This window comes from Anolis carolinensis, chromosome 3, assembly GCF_035594765.1.
Source record: "Anolis carolinensis isolate JA03-04 chromosome 3, rAnoCar3.1.pri, whole genome shotgun sequence".
NCBI classification, from domain to species: domain Eukaryota; kingdom Metazoa; phylum Chordata; class Lepidosauria; order Squamata; family Dactyloidae; genus Anolis; species Anolis carolinensis.
Genome location: NC_085843.1, coordinates 249,622,655 through 249,641,404, shown reverse-complemented (window position 1 = coordinate 249,641,404; position 18,750 = coordinate 249,622,655). Strand labels below are relative to the sequence as shown.

The 18,750-nt window shown below is 40.8% G+C and overlaps 1 long non-coding RNA gene across 1 annotated transcript; it reads right to left on the bottom strand.

The window, feature by feature from the left end:
• Nucleotides 1-369: 369 nt before the first annotated feature.
• On the bottom strand, nucleotides 370-12,961 carry LOC134297836 (uncharacterized). The gene is made up of 3 exons (XR_010004717.1): nucleotides 12,847-12,961; nucleotides 11,322-11,468; nucleotides 370-10,551 (listed from the first exon to the last, which is right to left on the bottom strand). It is a non-coding gene; the product is annotated as an uncharacterized LOC134297836 (long non-coding RNA).
• Between the last annotated feature and the right edge of the window lie 5,789 nt (nucleotides 12,962-18,750).

Genomic DNA, 18,750 nt, shown 5'->3' with positions numbered 1-18,750 from the left:
CATGGAAATGGTCTTTGTTTAAAAAAAAACTGGCAAAAGTTGAAAATGCTTTGTATAGCTTGTGAAATGAAGTGCTCACTATGGGGAGGGGGTTGAAATGATTGATAGGATTGGCAGAATAAGTTTGTATGAAAACAGCAGATTGGATTAAAAAGGTGGGATATGAATATGAATATAAAAACAACAGCATGATTGATGGCCCTGTTTTCATTAGAGGCCAATACAAACTTTGGATATGCTGAAAGACAAAACAAGGCAACCACAACTGACATCAGATTGTAGGGACATTATTTTGTAGACAGGTTCTCCCTCAAAGTCAGTACAATGAATGGAGCACACAACTACAAGTATACTGACTTGTATGGTATGATTATGCTGATTACATTTCTGACACCAGTGAAGTGCTAAACCCATGACATCCCTGAATTTTGGCACAGCTGCCCTACATCGATCTCAAACAAATATAGCCACAAACACAGTAATTGTGAACATGTTTGCTGAAACAAGATAAGTTTTGTTTCTATATAAATGTGTGTAACATTGCTGACTCCGTGTGATGCCTCATGGGCCTTGTAGTCCTGTTCCTAGTGCCATCGTGGCAGATGAAGACGAAAACATGGGGTTTTCGCCGGTTCAACAAGAGCCGGAATCTTTTCACCTGCCGGATGTTGATGTTTGTACCCAAGAACTCAGTAAAACAGACCTTGGGCATTCCTTGCCCCCGTTCCCTAGGAGACAGTCCTATTCTGCAGACAGAGGAGTGAGGGAACAAAATCTCAGGAGTTTACGGATTGCTGCCAAACAACAGGCTGATTAGACCTGCTTCCCTTGGGAAATTCTAAGGAGTCTTGCATCTGGACAAAGTTGGGTTTCGCTTCCCGTTCTCTAGGGAAAGAGATTGTTGGCGGGAAAACGAGACCCCAATATAGGTGCCTGACACGGGAGAATCTTTGCGGAGTCAACAGAGCAGCTTCAGGAGTAAGATCGTGTGTGGACTTCGCAACCCCAGTTCCTTGCTTCCCGGATCAAGTATTCAAGATTTGCCTTGCCTTGTTTTTAACCATGGATCTTGTTCCAAGAATCACTGTTTGCCTTGTTCCTAGTCACGGACCTTGTTAAAGAATCAAGATTGTATCCAGCCTTGTTGTCAAGCTACCTTGGACTCCTAAGACTCTGGCATTTCCCCACACTATTGCTTGGCAATAGTGTGTGTTTCGGTTATTGGATTAAAACTTTGAACTCTAATATCATTTATTGGACAATACATTTTTGGACTATATTTGACCTCATTTGAAAGGTCTGCTTCTGAACTATATTCTTCACTTGTTTTTATTACTTTTATATATTTACTTAATAAAGATATTAGATAGAAATTGGCCTCCGTGTATGGTTCTTGGTGCCCCGCTGCCTTGGGTCTGACACTCAGGCACATACGAGACTGTGGACAGAAAAACGTCTTTCTTAGACAAAACCTGAAATGCTTTCTTTGAATCAAAGGCTAAGATGTGTGATTGTGTGTTATTTTGACCATGTTTTTGCTGCACATTTTGAGCCATGTCCCATATTTTTTTTTATTTATTCATTTATATACCATCCTTCTCACCCTGAAGGGGACTTAGGGTGGCTCACATGCATAGTTCGATGCCGTATATACATAATAGGATAAAAACAACACATATACATTGAAATCAAAAATTAAAACATAACCTTAAAACCAATGCTTAAAAACCATGCAGTCCAAAGGCATATTCCAGGAGCCATTCCAATCCTAAATTGCACTACCCCATAGTTACTTGTTGCATTGCAGTTTATTGTCCAAAGGCTATGTCCCACATCCATGTCTTCACTTTCTTTTTGAAGGACAGGAGTGAGGGAGCTGTTCTAATTTCACTGGGCCAAAATGAAAAGGTAAATCTTCCAATTATGAAGGGATTTTGTCACAGTTACAGCTCAGCCAATCTTTAGACTTCTGCTACTACTGTGGTAGCTCATACTGCTGAGTGTTCATGCTGTCAGGGACCCTTCTCAGCCAAAGGCTAAAGAGAGCTTGTTCATTCAGGTGGCTGCAGGCTTCAGAAAAAGGTAGAGACAACAGAAGAGTAGTGAACACAGCTACCTGCCAAGAAAATAAGAGTAGTGGAAGCCAAAAAGCTGACAAGTGAAACTGTTGAAGAAGAAAATTGAGAACATCAGTTTATCTAGGGAGAAGTTGGGCATTATACTTATTGCTAGTAATGCTGGATTACAATTATAGAGGCCAGGGTTTGACCCCTTCTCTGGCATGGAAGTCCACTGGGTGATTTTGTGTGGGTTGCGCTTCCAACAGACAGCAGCAGGCTCCGGAGTACCTGACGCGGGCTCCAGAGTGCCCGACACGGGCTCTGGAAGGCCTGGCGCGGGCTCCGGAAGGCCTGCCCAGCCCACCGGAAGGCCTGACGCGGGCTTCCAGAGCCTGCGCTGGGCCTTCCGTCGCCCACGTCAGGCCTTCCGGTGGGCCGGGCGGCCCGAAGAAGGCCCGCAAGGCCTGAAGAAGGAGACGGTGGGGGAGGGGGCGCCATCCTCCCGGGGGCCTCAACTGTGACCCCGGAAGGATTGCACCACAGGTGACCATCTAAATGGCCTCGCTGGTGGACCGCCTCTGAACAAAGGCTTGATCTGCTCTGCCATATAATCCAGTTTCAGAATGCATATTAATTGCATTGAACTATGTATGACAGTGTAGACTCATACAATCCAGTTTAATGATGTTAAACTGCATTCTGAAACTGGATCGTATGGCAGTGTAGATCCAGCCCATGTCCCCAATATTTGTGAAAGTGCCACAGTTTCACATTTCCCTTGAGAAATCTGATGAAATTGCCTTTCCACTCGTATCTATTGTGTCCAGAAACAAAATAGAAAATATTGATAAAACCATTAGCATGTAGCTCTAATTTTAACGTGTTAAACAAAGCTACACCAACATTTATACTCAGTGTGATTTGAATGTAGTATAAACTGGAAGAATAAGTGTTATTTAACCTTTCAGCAAGATGCTTTACAATGCAGATTAAACGGAAATAATCATTTGTTAAAATTATATGGGACTAGAATAGCAATCCACTAAAGCACATTGAATTTCTCTTTAAATGTTAATACTAAGCAGTTGCAGCTTTCCCTTAGAACACCCATCATTTTGATTCGTACTGTTAACCCAGAAAAATTACATTGCACAGCATCTTCCATAATTTTGTAATTCTCATTTTAAAGTTCAAAATATAGCACCTACAACTTGCAAAGGATATTTTTGTCTATACAGCAGCCTAATAAAAACAACCACATCTCAGTGAGTGCACAAGTAGGGAGTTTTCATTGTAACCTTCAGAGAATTAATTTAGTCCTGAATTAGAATGGGGAAGAGCTGTAGTAGGTTTTGTATTTTGCGTGCAGAAGGTGTCACATTCTGCCTGGTGTCTCTAAGTTAAGAGTCTTGCCTCAGACCTTGGCTGACAGCCAGAGCAGACCTGACAGTCAAATAGTCAAAGCTGTATATGTTTTATCACATAACTCTTCATTGGGCTCAACTTGTGCTTTGAAGCAAATAGTTACAGATGCCATGCGGCTATAAGATGGAGCCGGGGGGGGGGGGGGGCAGAGGGCAGCATTATCACTGTAAGTTGTATTGAATCTATTGGAATTGACAGATAAATCAGGCCCTGATATGTAGGTAGATGGGTCTTACATGCTTAAGGATATTAATTCAAATTAGCTTTTCACAAGGCAAATTTTTATAGCTCAAGGAAGAAAGGCCTGTAGTCTTAAACTCAGTTCTTTGAGGGACAGATTCATTTCTATTCTCCCCCTAGAACCCATGTGATAAGGCACCTAAAGTGACTGTCTTGGCAACATTACTTTGGAAAATGCACTTACCTGCAAACCTGCATAGCTTCTGATGAGGATTGCCTACTCATAGTACTGCAGAAACCGAAAGCAGACTTTCGCTCTTCATAGAATCAAAAAGTTGGAAGAGACCATAAGGACCATCTCGTCCAACCTTTTGCCATGCAGAAATACACACCCAAAGCATTACAACAGATGGTATTTACCAATTCTGTACTTTTCAATTCTATATTCCACCAAAGTCTGCATACCTTATCTAGTCTGTACATGAAGATTTGCTTTAGATTTATCTACTAATTAAAACTTGTGCGCCAACTGCGACCTTACCTCGTGAAGTCTGATCTGGCCACGGTGGTCCATGCCTTAGTTACCTCTAGACTGGACTATTGCAATGCACTCTACGTGGGGCTGCCCTTGAAGACGGCCCGGAAACTCCAACTAGTTCAACGTTCGGCAGCCTTGCTTCTAACTGGAGCAAATTATAGGGAGCGGTCAACCCTCCTGCTTAAGGAGCTCCACTGGCTGCAGTTCACCTTCTGGACCCAATTCAAGGTGCAAGTGATCACCTACAAAGCCCTGAACGGTTTGGGACCCTCCTACCTTAGTGATCACCTCTCCCCCTACGAACCTGCACGATCTCTTCGTTCGTCGGGGGAGGCCCTCCTCTCGCTCCCACCTCCGTCACAAGCACGGTTGGTGGGGACGAGAGAGAGGGCCTTCTCCGTGGTGGCCCCCCGGCTCTGGAACTCGCTCCCCAGGGAAATCAGGCAAGCCCCCACCCTGGTAGCATTCAGGAAGAGCTTGAAAACCTGGCTCTTTATTCAGGCCTTTAGATAAAGATTGCTAATCCAGAAGCAATCTGTATCTGTGACCATTCTTGTACCGGTTTGCACTTTTTACCTTTGTCAACTCGATATAGACACAGGGTCTATTCCCATCCCAATTTGCACTTCCAAGAATTTGCAGCACTTTATCAGTCACCTCGTGTTTACAATATTTATATGCTGCACCTTACCCAGTCTACTTTTACAATCTCAGTTTTAATCCATGTTTTTATTAGTTCTTGTTTTTTATTGGCTAATGTTTAATTTTTTTTTAATTGTGCATGTTTTTGTCTATTGCTGTGTTTTATACTGCTACTGTTTTTATTCAGGCTTGGCCCCATGTAAGCCGCCCTGAGTCCCCTTTGGGGAGATAGAGGCGGGGTATAAAAATAAAGTTATTATTATTATTATTATTACTACTTGACTACCAACTCCAAGACTGTTTCCTCGAGTATGTGTTCATCAACCCACTATCTATTTTGTTTCATTTTTTAAAAGCAAAGCTGTATTTTGCCCTTATCCTGTGTCTTTCCCCTAACAAGTACACAACTTGACCAGTGCTCACTGGGCTTCCTTTATTGCCATCTTCCTCCAGAGCTCTATCCCTCACATCCTGTCTCAGCTCCCTGTCTTTTTTAAACTTCTAACTTCTCCCTCTTCACCTGTCTTTTCCATTTATTAAGAAACAGTTTGTTGCCTACTCTACATTCACCTTTCAGCCACCCAGGTCTTCTTTCCCTACTTCCTTAGTTCTATTATCTGCACCCACAAAGCCATTCTTGTCCAAAAACAACCTCATTACAGAAGCATTGACAACTACACCTTCTCTGAAAACATATGGAGTTAGTCACTCCTCCAATCCTGAGCAGTTGGAATGTTAGTAAATCATCCTCTAACTACTCAGAAACAGAAACTTTGTCTCTCCTTCATACACAATATAATGCATTCTGACCTTCTGGATTGGATTCAGGAATTGTTTCATTTTTAAAAGAATTGTACTATAATTTTCAGCATCAATACAATAATAATAATACGCTTTATATATATTTCGCCCTTCTCCCCTAGGGGACTCAGAGTGGATTACAGCATTTACATACATAGGCAAACATTGAATGCCTTAACAATCATATACAGTGGGGCAGACAAACACAATCAAAGGCAGAGGCTTCTCCTTTCATTTCCGGTTTCTGGAGGTAGTACTCATTGCTGGCTCTGGGAAGGTGCTTTTTTCTCCATTTTCAAGCCGAGGAGCCTGTGTTGTTACTTCCTGGTTGTGTGGCAAGCAAGATTGCTTGGAGCCTCTCTGCCTTTTCCCACCGAAATGGTATCTATTTATCTGCTCACGTTTTCATGTTTTTGAACTGCTAGGTTGACAGGAGATGGAGCTTACAGATGGAAGCTCACTCTGACTAGCGGATTCAAACCACCAACCTTCTGGTCAGCAGTTCAATGGCATAAGGATTTAACCCATTAGTATATATATAAAATTATCACAGAATTTATCTTTATTAAAATAAAAGCAGTTCTGCAGTTAGTTATATATTTTACTGGGAGAAGATCATAATAGTCCATAATACGGTCTTTTGGATAACTTACAACCTGGATTTCTTGCAATTTGTTCATATAATATGTAAAATTATGTAAGAAAGAATTCTTCCATTCAATTTCACTTCCTTCATCATGAACTTGCCATTGGATTTTCTATTGTAATGTATGCTAACATGAATGTGTCTTCAGGTGTTAAAAGTTGGTCAACACAGCAGTAAATGGGATAATGTTTAATAGGGCATTATACCCTTTCTGCTGAAGACGCCAAATGAGGTCACCTACAGAGATATAATAGTGAGCTGGGATGGATCATTGATCTAAATAGGGCTTATTGTCGACTTGTAAGAAAAAAGGCAATAGTGTTCCAAAAAAGAAAGTTGCAGTTCAATTACAGTTTTAACATGGCACCAGAAAGAAGCCAATGTTGCCACCATTTGGACCTCCAAGGGGAGGATATTCCACAATCCGGGTACCACTTTTGGGAAGGCCCTTCTCCTCTCATTTTGTATTTCCAGCAGTACTAGAATACAGAAGTAGGTCCCCATTGGACAATGACCTTAAGGAACTCTTTAAACAGCTTGCTCATAAATGTGGAAGTTATAGACACAGTAATGAAAAGTAAGAGATAGTTATGTTGACCAAAAAGCCTTCAACCACTTGTAATGTACATCCATCAGCATTAGCATTATGGTGCCCATGAAAAGGTTTGCATAGTCAATATGCAGTCATTCCCATAGTGGATTTGACCATTCATCATCTTATCAAATTGTGATCAAGAAATCGACCCCCCCCTCCCCCAAAGAATGAATTTAACACGATATATCATATATATATATAACACACACAGACTTGCACAGATGCAAAGGAACAATGTCTCAGTCTTTCACAACAGTTTCTTTTCAAAACCACCCAAAGCTTGGAAATTCCTGAAAGGATTGAATCAGTCATCTGCTAAGCTCAAGAATCCTGGGGAGGTTGAAGAGTCCCTCAAACAATGGGTTAATCCTCAACCCCCTCACCCAGAGAGTTCCACATAACTAATTATTCCCCAATAACTAGATTCATTGATAAGATTTCTGGTGAAACAAGAACAAGTCCTATATATTGTTATAGTAACTGGAACTTGGGTGCTCTGGCAGGGGCAGCAACAGATAGGATCCAGCACACCCACAAGAATTGTAAAACCATATAACGTTAGGTATGTGCTTGTGAAACCATTGGGGTTTGGGAAACCTGGGAAACTAATCTTGTGTCCTGCTGAGAGAAAATCCCCTCAGGCAGGCAAAGTAAATAGGAAAATAAAACCCTATTTAAGGTACAACCAGGATCAGGTTCCAGGGAAGCATCCAGGAGTTTCAGAAATATCATATATGAACTGCGCCTCAATAAGATTTGTACTGTTCTGTATGCTTTCCATTGTGTTGTCCATTGTGTTCCTGTTGTCTTCAAACATGGTCTGCATGTTGATGTGGTTTAAAAAGTAGCAGGCGCACTAGGCAATGAATTCACACCACTCCTTAAACGGTTCTTGAGAAATGAATATGTATTTCACCTAGTTTTACTGATTGATCAATTTTATTATGGCCAAAGACCGCAACATAAAAGGAAAAAAGCAGAACACAGTGACAGTATTCATTGGAATGGGATAAAACCTTTCTCTGAGGGCCTGAATGTATGGAAGTATCCCATATGTACCTTATTTTCTGATTATTTAGGGTGGGCTTAAATCTATGCCATAGAATGATGTCCTAAGGAAGTGTCAGATTCAAACAAGACAATAGATTAAATGTGTGAATGTGTTTAAAGTTACCATACCTTTACTTTAAAATAGCAACTATTGTAGGAGTTAAGAAATTTCACTATAATAAAGAAGGAAATGAATTAAATTTCCTCCCTTTGCTACAGCCACAACAAAAACCCCACCATCAACATTTTCATTTTTTCCTAGACAGAAGCTGCCATTGACAGCAAGTCTAATCTTGCTGTGACTGCTATTCTTAAAGTAAAAACAAAAGATATTAAAGGTCTTCACAGTTTGTCCCTTAGTTTGTTCCTTAGATTACTGAGGTGTAAGACCAGATTGCTAGCACTTAAGATTGCAGTTGAGGCGTATTGCTATTATACTCTTTCACCCACCCACCCATCCACACATACCATTTGGAAAAAGCTAGAATGTCAGCAAGAAAAAGATTAGCAAGATTTTTGCTTGCTATGTTAGCTTTCTGACTTATAGGCAGGAATGCACCAAAATTTAGCTGCCTACTTACAGTTTGTAGTGGTTGAGTCCATCCCACCTCTTCAGTCTTTGGCACATATAACCAGGGTTTACTCCAGAACCTGTCCTGCTATTGCACATAGTGAAAAAGCTGGTTTAGAGTATCATAAAATGGCAGGAATTGTTAGTTATTTAATTTAATGATTGTATTTCTACTCCTCTGGAGAAGCATATTTGGAATTTTCTGTCTTAAGTGAATACATAACTTGACCCACATTGGGTACTATGCAATGATGCTTGGTGGTTTCTGCATGAGGGATTAGTGAGTCTAATGACCTTATCACATGAGCCACCGGAATTGCCACACATTGTGGTGAATCTGGCATGGGGCATGGGGAAGCTGTCGCCCCATGTCCTGCATTGCCTGGCTTCCCACTTACCTAATCCCACAGAGAGAAATGTTCACCACCCACCTTCCCCTCATTGTTACCTATGCAACATAAGAAGTGTCCCGTATTGCTGTGGTGGAGGTATGTGCCAGTTCCTCTCCATTTCCGCAATGGAGCATTCCCCCCCCCCCCACAACCCAAGAAATAGCTCTGCATTGTGGGATGGATGCTGGCAGGCTTCATGGTGAAAATAGAAAGGAACTGGTGTATGCCACTGAAAATTACTCTGTATGAGAAGACAGTTAATCTGAACAGTAAAGGAATGGAGCTTAGTACCTTGGACGGTTCTTTTAAAATTTACACTAAATTTCTGAACAGATTCGTGGCTGTCCTAATAATGAAGCTCCCACTGATCACTATGTATCTTGAGTTTTTTCATGTCAGGAGCGACTTGAGAAACTGCAAGTTGCTTCTGGTATGAGAGAATTGACCATCTGCAAGGACGTTGCCCAGGAGATGCCCAGAAGTTTAGGTGTGTTTACCATCCTTGTGGGAGGCTTCTCTCATGTCCCCGCATGGAGCTGTAGCTAATAGAGGGAGCTCATCTGCTCTCTCCCCAGGTTGGATTCAAACCAGTAACCTTCAGGTCAGCAACCCAACTTTCAAGTCATCAGTCCTGCTGGCACAAGGGTTCAACCCACTGTATGTGGGTTAGAGAACATGATGACATTCCCTGTTCTGCCCCAGGCAACAAAATGTCTTGCACTGACTCTGCCTACCTTTTAAAATTCAGCAGAAGTAACCAAGCTATCATCAGTATTTGCATAGCCTGCTTAAGTTTTATTTCTTTGTACGTCAGCTAGAAATGTAATGAAATGTTGGGAAATGACTTTCAGATAAAAGTAGATAGCTTTAGATATCCATTTTCAAATTGCATGCCTTTTCATTTCAGTCCTAGGAAGGAACTAAGAAGAACAGTGTGAGCCATCATGATATTGTCTGCGAAGTGTGTGTTTCTCCTATCCTCACACCCCTTCACTGTTCTGATAATCTGATATTAAAACTAGAGAAAATAGATCATGAAGGAAAGATCAACCATTCAACCTTGTGACACCAATGCACCTGTTATGATTTAACTGTGCCTTGTTTACAATTGGCATTTCATGTTTGCAGTATCCAGTCTTGCAGGTCTCAAAGTAATATATAAGTCACAGCAAAAGACAACCTGTGTTCTGGATTCAATTTTCAGAGCATCTTTTCATGGCCTGGCTATAAGCTTCTGAAATATGGCACTGTAATAGAAATGCTGACAGTCTCTTCGCTGTTGCTGTGATAGTGGGTGTTGTGAGCAAATGGCATTATTAGATTCCCTCCCTCCTCTCCCGGCTGCATCAGGGATGGTTTTATCTTATATTTACAATGAAATTGCAATCCTTTTGTAGGTTAAGAGTGAGCTTACTTTCACAGGGCTCCATTCCATCAGACCCAAAGGAAGATGAGACAGAATGAAGTGCCCACTGCACCTTTCACTTTCTTTGTTCACTTTGGACAGAAGGCTTCAGTGCTGTCTGCTGCTCTTACTTTAGCCAGGGACTGTGGAATAAATACTTTTAACTGAGAACAGTGTTGTCAAACCCCTTTTTGGTGTTTTCTCTTCACGCCATCTTTGTACCTTCTGTCATATTCTTTGCTGTGCCTAAGAATGGAAAGAATGTTTGAAAGAATTTTTTTCTATCATCAAAAAGATGATTTTTCAAGGATTGAGAAACTGATAAGATTTCTGAATGAACAAGAATCTTGGCAGTTCAGGATTAATTCTGCACAAAATTCAAACATGATTGCTTTGCATATGAAGCAGCATTTTCTACACAAGAAACAGCATCTCCTCCAGGAAATATTTTTCATAAATATGTTTCCTGTACTAAAGATGCTGATACCTATCCAAAAAATTTGCGGTAATTGGGACTTATTCTGTGCAAATTTGCATGTAATTTTTTTTTGCACAGAAAGCACCATTTTCTGCATAGGAAACAGCTTTTTTTTGAACAGAAAAAATAGAATTTTTGCTACAAACTAAGGTAATTAGGTGCACGGAATGGATTTTTAAAGAACTCTGAGATTTCCTGGAAGGCTGGTGAAGCTATTGAAGTCACAACAGTTACCTGCCAGCAGTACACAACCTTATTGAAATGGTTCTCAGTTCCAATTACTGTATATAGGATTGACACCAATGTATATATTTGGTGCAATACAAAGAGCATTATTGGTAAGGGAACATATAGATGACCTTGGAGTAAATATACCTGAAATGCTACTTAGGATTGTATGGCAAGTCCACCCATGGAACTGCATGCTCACTGCATTTGGAGGCAGAATGGCACCATCTGCACAACTCTCTCCCACAGTCTTGGGCTGAACACAGACATTGTGCATTGGACAAAAATGCTAAATTGCTTCCAAACTTACACATGCCAATATATTCTTCCTCAGAGCAGAAGGATCTATTTTGGTAGAATCTTCTTCTTCGGGGAATTCAAACAGACTCCTCTTCTTTGGAGGTTTTAAAACAAAGGTCAGATACCCATCTGTCAGGAGTGCTTTGATTATGTATTCCTGCATGTAAAACATATCAAAAGAGCTTTACTTACAAAAATGTATGTGTAGTAAAGTACGTGGTGTAATGTTGAAGGGAGAAGGAAAAGAAAATAGCAGGTTAAAATGATGCAGAAGATATAGGGTATAGCAAAACACACAAGCAGGAAGTCTGTAAACATGCAAACTAGCAATTAGTGAAGTTATGCATACAAAACCTGCAAACTCTTACTTTCTGGAGGATGAGAAGGCAGTAGATGAAAAGGGATTTTTTTATTGTAACCAGAAGGACTGGATTACCTAGGAACGTGAATAAGATGGAATTTCAAGAGTTGTTGTGGGGATGTAGTAGGCAAAACGTAAGTCTGCCACACCATTTTCTTTTTTTCCAAGGCTCTAAATTACCCATGGAGCCGTTGCTATTTGGATGGATTTGGCAGGAGGAAAACTAGTACAGGCAGTCCCCCGGGCTATGAACAAGATAGGTTCTGTGGGTTTGCTCTTAAGTTAACTTCATATATAAGTTGGAACAAGTACATTTTAAAATGTAACTCCAGCCTTTTTAAAGTTTTGGATAGCATAGGGAAAGGTTAACACCCCTGTAACATTTGTTTGCTGTCTGTGCCCCAGTTCAGAATATTTCACCTCACTTTCTGTCCCCGTGACAATTGGATTTTCTAAATTTTGGGTTGTCATGGAAACAAGGATTGGTGATAAAGCTTCAGCGAAGACACCTTTTCCCTGTGATAACTCTTACCGTAGTGAATTTCCCTGCTTAGGGGAAGATTTAATCTCTCTACATGTTGTTCCTTCCCACCCCCCAATTTGTAACTAGGAATAGTATGTAAGTTGGATGTTTGAAACTCGGGGATTGTCTGTATACACATTCCCTATGTTTCATGATAATAAGGGTAAGTCTGAGTGTCTGAATTTGCAGCTAACATTGTCAGCAAAGAAAGGCTGCTCTGTATTCTCCTTTCCCAGTTCATTTTCTTAGCGATTGTGGGATTTGGCTTGAAGGGTTAATTTACCAGGGCTTTAATGAAATAAAAGCCGAGTGCTCCTGTGATTCTGCCCTCATGCAGGGAAATGTCACAGTCCATTGGTCTTTCCTAAGAGCATTACACAAAATTACACCTATTTTCATTACTGTGTTTCAACTACAATATTGTTAAGTAAATATTTGCCCAAAACTGTGACCGTTTTAAGGTTTCCTGAGGTGTGAGATATCCCACCAGGTAAATAATTAAAGGATGTGCTTTCTCTGGTAGCACAAACCCGTGCTTGATACAGGTTTGATCATTTCACATCTCTTTGATAATCCATAACTGTCGCCTGCAATCATTTTCATTGTTCAGCCAAGCAAAGATAAAAGGTAGAACATGCTTCTTTCACCTACTCCCAAGGAAACTCCATTATCCTTGAAAGGCCATGTGATCCTGAGAGAGCCAATCCAGGTGGAGAACAGCCTCCCACAAGGGCAAGATCTGTGTGAGCAGAAAATGAAGTTGTTACCAGACAGCAAACTGCAGCCCTCGGTTCTTATGAATATTTGAATGAGAAACTAAAAACAGCTCAGTGAACTCTAAGCAACTGTGACAGCTGAAACTGCCTAGGAAACTGGCAGTCTACGAGGACTATGATGAAAAGATCACCAGTGCTGCATCCATTCTGACATTGTTGCTCCATCGCATATTCTTAAGATGGCATTGTTCTCAAAATATAAGTTAGTATGGCTGTGTGGGTGGGGCCCTACTTGCTCCCTATAAATTTTCATAAGGAATCTCTCTCAAAACGTTCAGTCCATTAAAATGCAATGATTTCTAACCATCTACTCAAGACTAGAGAATAGTCACATTTTGCGAGACATTGAAATATTGATGTTGCTTTTGCTTATACTCCTAGAAAATTGGCCCTGGTGAATCTTTCATGAATATCTCTCAGCTGGCTCTATGTGGAAAGAAAGACGATGAGAACAGTTTCCCAGAAGCTAAAATGTTCTGTATAATTTGCACTTTTAAAAGAAACCAAATAAGCAAAGTAACTGGGAATTCAGTTCTTATATTTATTATAACGGTATGATGTACAGCACTCTTGTAAGTTCACTTCCCCCCAGAATGCTTATGAAGTTACCATTTGTTTTCTTACTGAATTCTGTCTCCCTTGCCTATTGCATTCAATTTCCAAGGTTGCAGGAGAACATGTGTATGCCGTCACCTTTATGCATAAACTGAAAATATATCTGCCCTTGTGCATTTCCATCTCTGGCCTCTTGTTTTCACTTGGGATCCTCGAACTTTGAAGATCTATCCAAGAGGCAATGTCCTCCACTTCTGTTTGCCAGCTGCAATGTGCAACTGAGAACACAGGAAGTGTTCTTTTCCCAGGCAACATCTTTATGCTTCCCAGGGGAAACCAAATGTGCTGTGTGTGCATATGTGTGTGTGTAACTGTGTATATGTGTTTGTGTGTGCGCGCATGCATGTGTATGTGCTAATCCTCATAAAATCTTATGAAAGCAACCCAGATGCTTCCAGCGTTTTTCAGCAACAGCACATAGTGCTTATTATTTCATATTTTCAGTCATTTATTTCTGTATTCAGAATTCCTGATTGGCTCATCATCATCATCATCATCATCATCATCATCATCATTATGTCAGCTACAACACGACTTCCTCACATTAACAATTGTCTGATGAAAACTAGTATACTTGGCTTAATGTATCTTTGGAGATTATTTGTTTGCATGTTTTGGAACCTCATAGTTTACTGTCAGTAGCAGTTTGCTATATCCTTGAGTTGTTGGGGTTGTTTTTGTTTTTTTTGCAATGTGGCATGAGCAAGTGGCAAACTGTAACGCATGGGTGTATAATGTGAGATATTCAAACACACACACACACACACACATCACATACACACCAATTCTGGTTTCTGGGTTAATTAGAATCAAAGAGGAGCTCCTGACAGCTTATTTCAAAAACCCCATTAATCAAGACACAAGGCTCGAGAACAGAAATATAGTATCAATGTCATACTTTAATAGCTTCCTAAAAATACTAAATGCAACATTTCAAAAAGCAACAAGAGCTCTGCCTTCCAGCTAGCTGCGTACAAGAATACATTGTGCAAAGGGGAGACAGAAATGATGTGTTTATTTATTTAATATTTCTAAACAATTCAATTTATTTAAATTACTTGCTATTTTAATAAATTTTCATCTACATTACAGTGATGCAGAACAGTACCGGCATTTAATAACCAATAAAAGGACCATTTACACATAACAAGTAACTAAACTATCAAAATTCAATCAGGAAGGGCTAGATAAAGAGCTAGAGCCTTGATAAATTAGATGCACATTAAAGATTTTCACATTGTGCTGAATGGCAATGCTCATTATCACTTCAAGTTCCATATTATTGCTCCAGCTGGATGCAATGGCTGATGCTTGGAGGCAGGAGAATAAGAAGACAGTGGTGACAATAGATATGGGCCCACAGCAACAATGGTGGGGTTGCGTCAAAGGTAGCTGCTGCAACTAGCCACTTCATCACTTTGAGGCTGGGAATTGTACAGCTCAGTCTGAGTCAGTATTGGAATGAAACGGATGATTTCCCTACCTCCATCACACTGTTAAATGTATCAGTGGTACTCAGCATTCTTTCCAGTACATTTACCATCACACTTTAATCGCTAGGCACTGCCCCCTCCCTCCTCCCCCCCAGTTCCTTGTAGGTAAAAAACGCACCTCTCTTTGAAATGTCAGCTGTTGCGTGTCTTCAATTCCGGAAGCAGGAAAGCAGGGAGGGAGGGAGAGAGGGAAAGCAGCAATGCACTCTCTCTTTCCCCCCTCCTATCCCACAGAGAAGGGTGCGGACCTTGAAAAAACTATATCTCCCAGGACTGCATAGTGTGGAGCTATGGTATTTCAAGTGGGGTCCAGCTGCATTCATTCCATACTGTAATTGCACCAAGAGAAGGGTATGGACATTGGGAAACTATAATTCCCAGAAGGACTCCATTGCATGGAGCCATGGCATTTAAAGGGGTGCAAGGGCATTCGTTCTATACTGTAAATGTACCAAGAGAAGGGTATGGACCTTGGAAAACTATGACTTCCAGGACTGCACAGCATGGAGACAAGGAATAATAATTATAATTATAATTATAATAATAGTCCTTCTCTCCCAGCTTTCCCATGAAACACAAGGCACAGACATATCACAGAAGGAAGGGAAGGGAAGGGAAGGGAAGGGAAGGGAAGGGAAGGGAAGGGAAGGGAAGGGAAGGGAAGGGAAGGGAAGGGAAGGGCAGGGCAGGGCAAGGCAGGGCAGGATCTGAAAAGGCTATTTTTTAAAAAATAAATTGTTTGGTGAAGTAAAAACTTGGTGAGCAAAAGGTAACACTTTCCCTAACAAGGGTACTTTTGGCTCCTCCCACAAATTGGGGAAAACGTTTCATTTTAAACCTGAGAGCAACAAATGTAATCAAATTAGAGAATTGGCCATTCATCCAGATCAGTCCCCCAAAATCCACTTCGACACCACCACCAGAAACGCTTTAAAAGAATGCTGGCCCCCATGCTTAAAATACGCAAAGAAAGATCTATCCTACACTTGAAGCCAAACTAATGTGATGGGAACAATGGCTACCCAGATTTTAAGTATAGCACTCAGTGGAATTTAGTATGTGTGATGAAGTGGTAGGAGAGGAAGCAAGATAGCCATTCTAGTTGTCATCTATAAAATGCTGGAGGATATGCTGTTGATATTGACAAAGGCTCAGATGATAAAAAGAGTCACAACAGACCTCATGGAGATTAAATTTAGGTATTACATCCATTAAAACAAACCTACAAGCATGGTTGGAACAGGCTTAAGAACAAGGTTAGATGCTCAGATTTTCTGGGGTTAGGAGCACAAGACCTCTGCAAAAGTGGAAACACCACGAATTTTAAAAAAATTAACCTGAGAGAACCTGAAATCTCTAGGTCCTCCTATACACCTTTATAATCAACTCCTGCCGGAGGTTGGCTATAGAGTCAAGCTGGATATCCTAGAGATTCTTAGAAAGAACATATCAGTCAGATCCCTGAATACTCAAATGTGCAAAGGTTAAACCAAATAACATGGAGGGCTCACTGTGCTCATATTTGCCACTCAAGGATGTGTAGAACATTTCCCCCCACAATCATCTAGCCCTCTGATTTCTGACACTTGTGTATCTAGTCCCTGTGTAGATAAACAGTTCCTGGCTTTAGAATTTTTCCAAAAAATACAAGTAAATCAAATAGGGTGTTATAGGAAAATATGACACACACTTGCTAATAATAGCATGCCAGCGCCCTCTCCTCACTTCTCTACTTGCTGCCATGTTCAAGCACTTTCTTCCTGATCTGAGTAAGACTGTGCCTGAGGGATGTGTACCTTCTTGCGATTAATTGAAATGATTTTATTCTGTTAACTCTGTAGCCTGACGGTTGAGGTGGATGTTATTTCAAAGTGAGCTCTCCTAGCTCAAAGGGCACACACATGCACAGAAAACCTCACCTCTCTCTACTCACACTGTGAGGGAGTCTCACATGTGGAATATTTCATTTGTTGGAACCTGACAGGCAGAAATGAGCATAAAGAGGAATGATTTACCAATGGAAGAAAAAGAAATATTAAATAACATATCCTATCTGCTATATAGATTAGCAGATTGCTGCTAGCTGGCTTTAAGAGTCCTGCTGGGAATGTTCTGGCTTTCTCTTTTACTTTCACATTTGAAGAATGCTGGCCTAAGCATTATTATAATTAACTATAATTGAAACAAAATATTTGAAGAAATTAATTTCTATCCACCTGAATTTGCTGCCTCTTGTGACCCAAACCAATATGGGAAGTTTTTCTTTGAGCAGTATTGGAAGGAAAAGAGTGATGGGAAGCAAATTTTCTCACCAATTTAAGCTCTTTGGTTGAGGTCATTTCCAATTTTGTTGCAGGTGGAGCACTGATGGAGCAAGAACAGAGTTTTGAAATTTTACCTTTGGAACTATAACCTGCCTGTGATTAACTAACATAATTAGTGGCAACATTTGCCAGAAGATTCTTGCAATTGTAGTCCAAATGCTTATATGACTTGAGTTCTCAGCAAGATGACAAATGTGCTAGAATAGTGGGTACATGCTGGCTTTTCAAAACACCCCGTAAGCCATGAAGTTAATATGTTAGACATACTGTGTTTTCCCCAAAATAAGATACTTTACTGGTGTTTGTGGGGAGTGAGAGAGACCTCAGACTGTTGCTGGTTGGTGCTGGGGGAGAGAGACCCACAGTGCTGAGTAAAATGGCAGCCACAGCTTTACTTCTTCCCCCTGAGGACACACAATACCTAAAGCAGAACATCCTGCTCCTCTCTTCACTGAGGGGACTTTTACTTTCACTTTCTATGTCTTCCTCTATGCCTCAGCTTGCAGCACTCACAGAATGACCGGGACCTGACAAGGAGAGTCGACCTTGTACGCTGCATGGCCACGCCTATCACTTTGTCTTATTTTTTGGTTATGGCTTATATTACACAAATCCTTAGAAATCCTGCTACGGCTTATTTTATGGGTATGTCTTATTTTCGGGAAAACAGGGTAGTTAAATCATTCTTTGTCTTATTTACCTCACAATATTGTTGCAACTGGAAGCAAATAAGAATCAATGCTTGTATAGGGAGTTCTAGAGCACCTGCTTGCCCTTTTGTTTCCCCTCTGTTTCTTTGCTCTATATGCTTAATTCCCACCCCCTTACCTGCCTGCAGATGTTACTTCTGTCTTCTTCTGTCTTTTATGGCTCTTTGTCTAGCAGGGATGCATCTCCAAAGTTGCATGATGCCTTATACACACACACATCAGAGCTAACTTTCAGGGACTCTTCTACCAAAAATATAAGTAAGCTTCTTTTTATCCCAGATGTATTTCCTGAAAAAAAAATACATTTCTACTTTAAGCTTACAAGAGCATCCTGAGCATTTACCTCCTGTTTTTTTTTTACCACAAACTCATACTGCATGGGCTACGGTGCAATCTGCTTTATATATGAGATATCAAACATTTCCACAGTTGTAATGATAAAAATGGGATAAACCCCATAGGCACACAGGATATCATTTTATATCAAATCAGGCTGCCCAGTTCTCTCAATATTTTCCATTCTGGCAACAGATCTCCAGTATTGTGGACAGAGATGGCTAAAGGGTGGCGAATCCACTCTTGATTTTGTCATCTGGGAAAGCTCTGAAGCAATAGGGCTCAGTACTGGCAGAGCTCC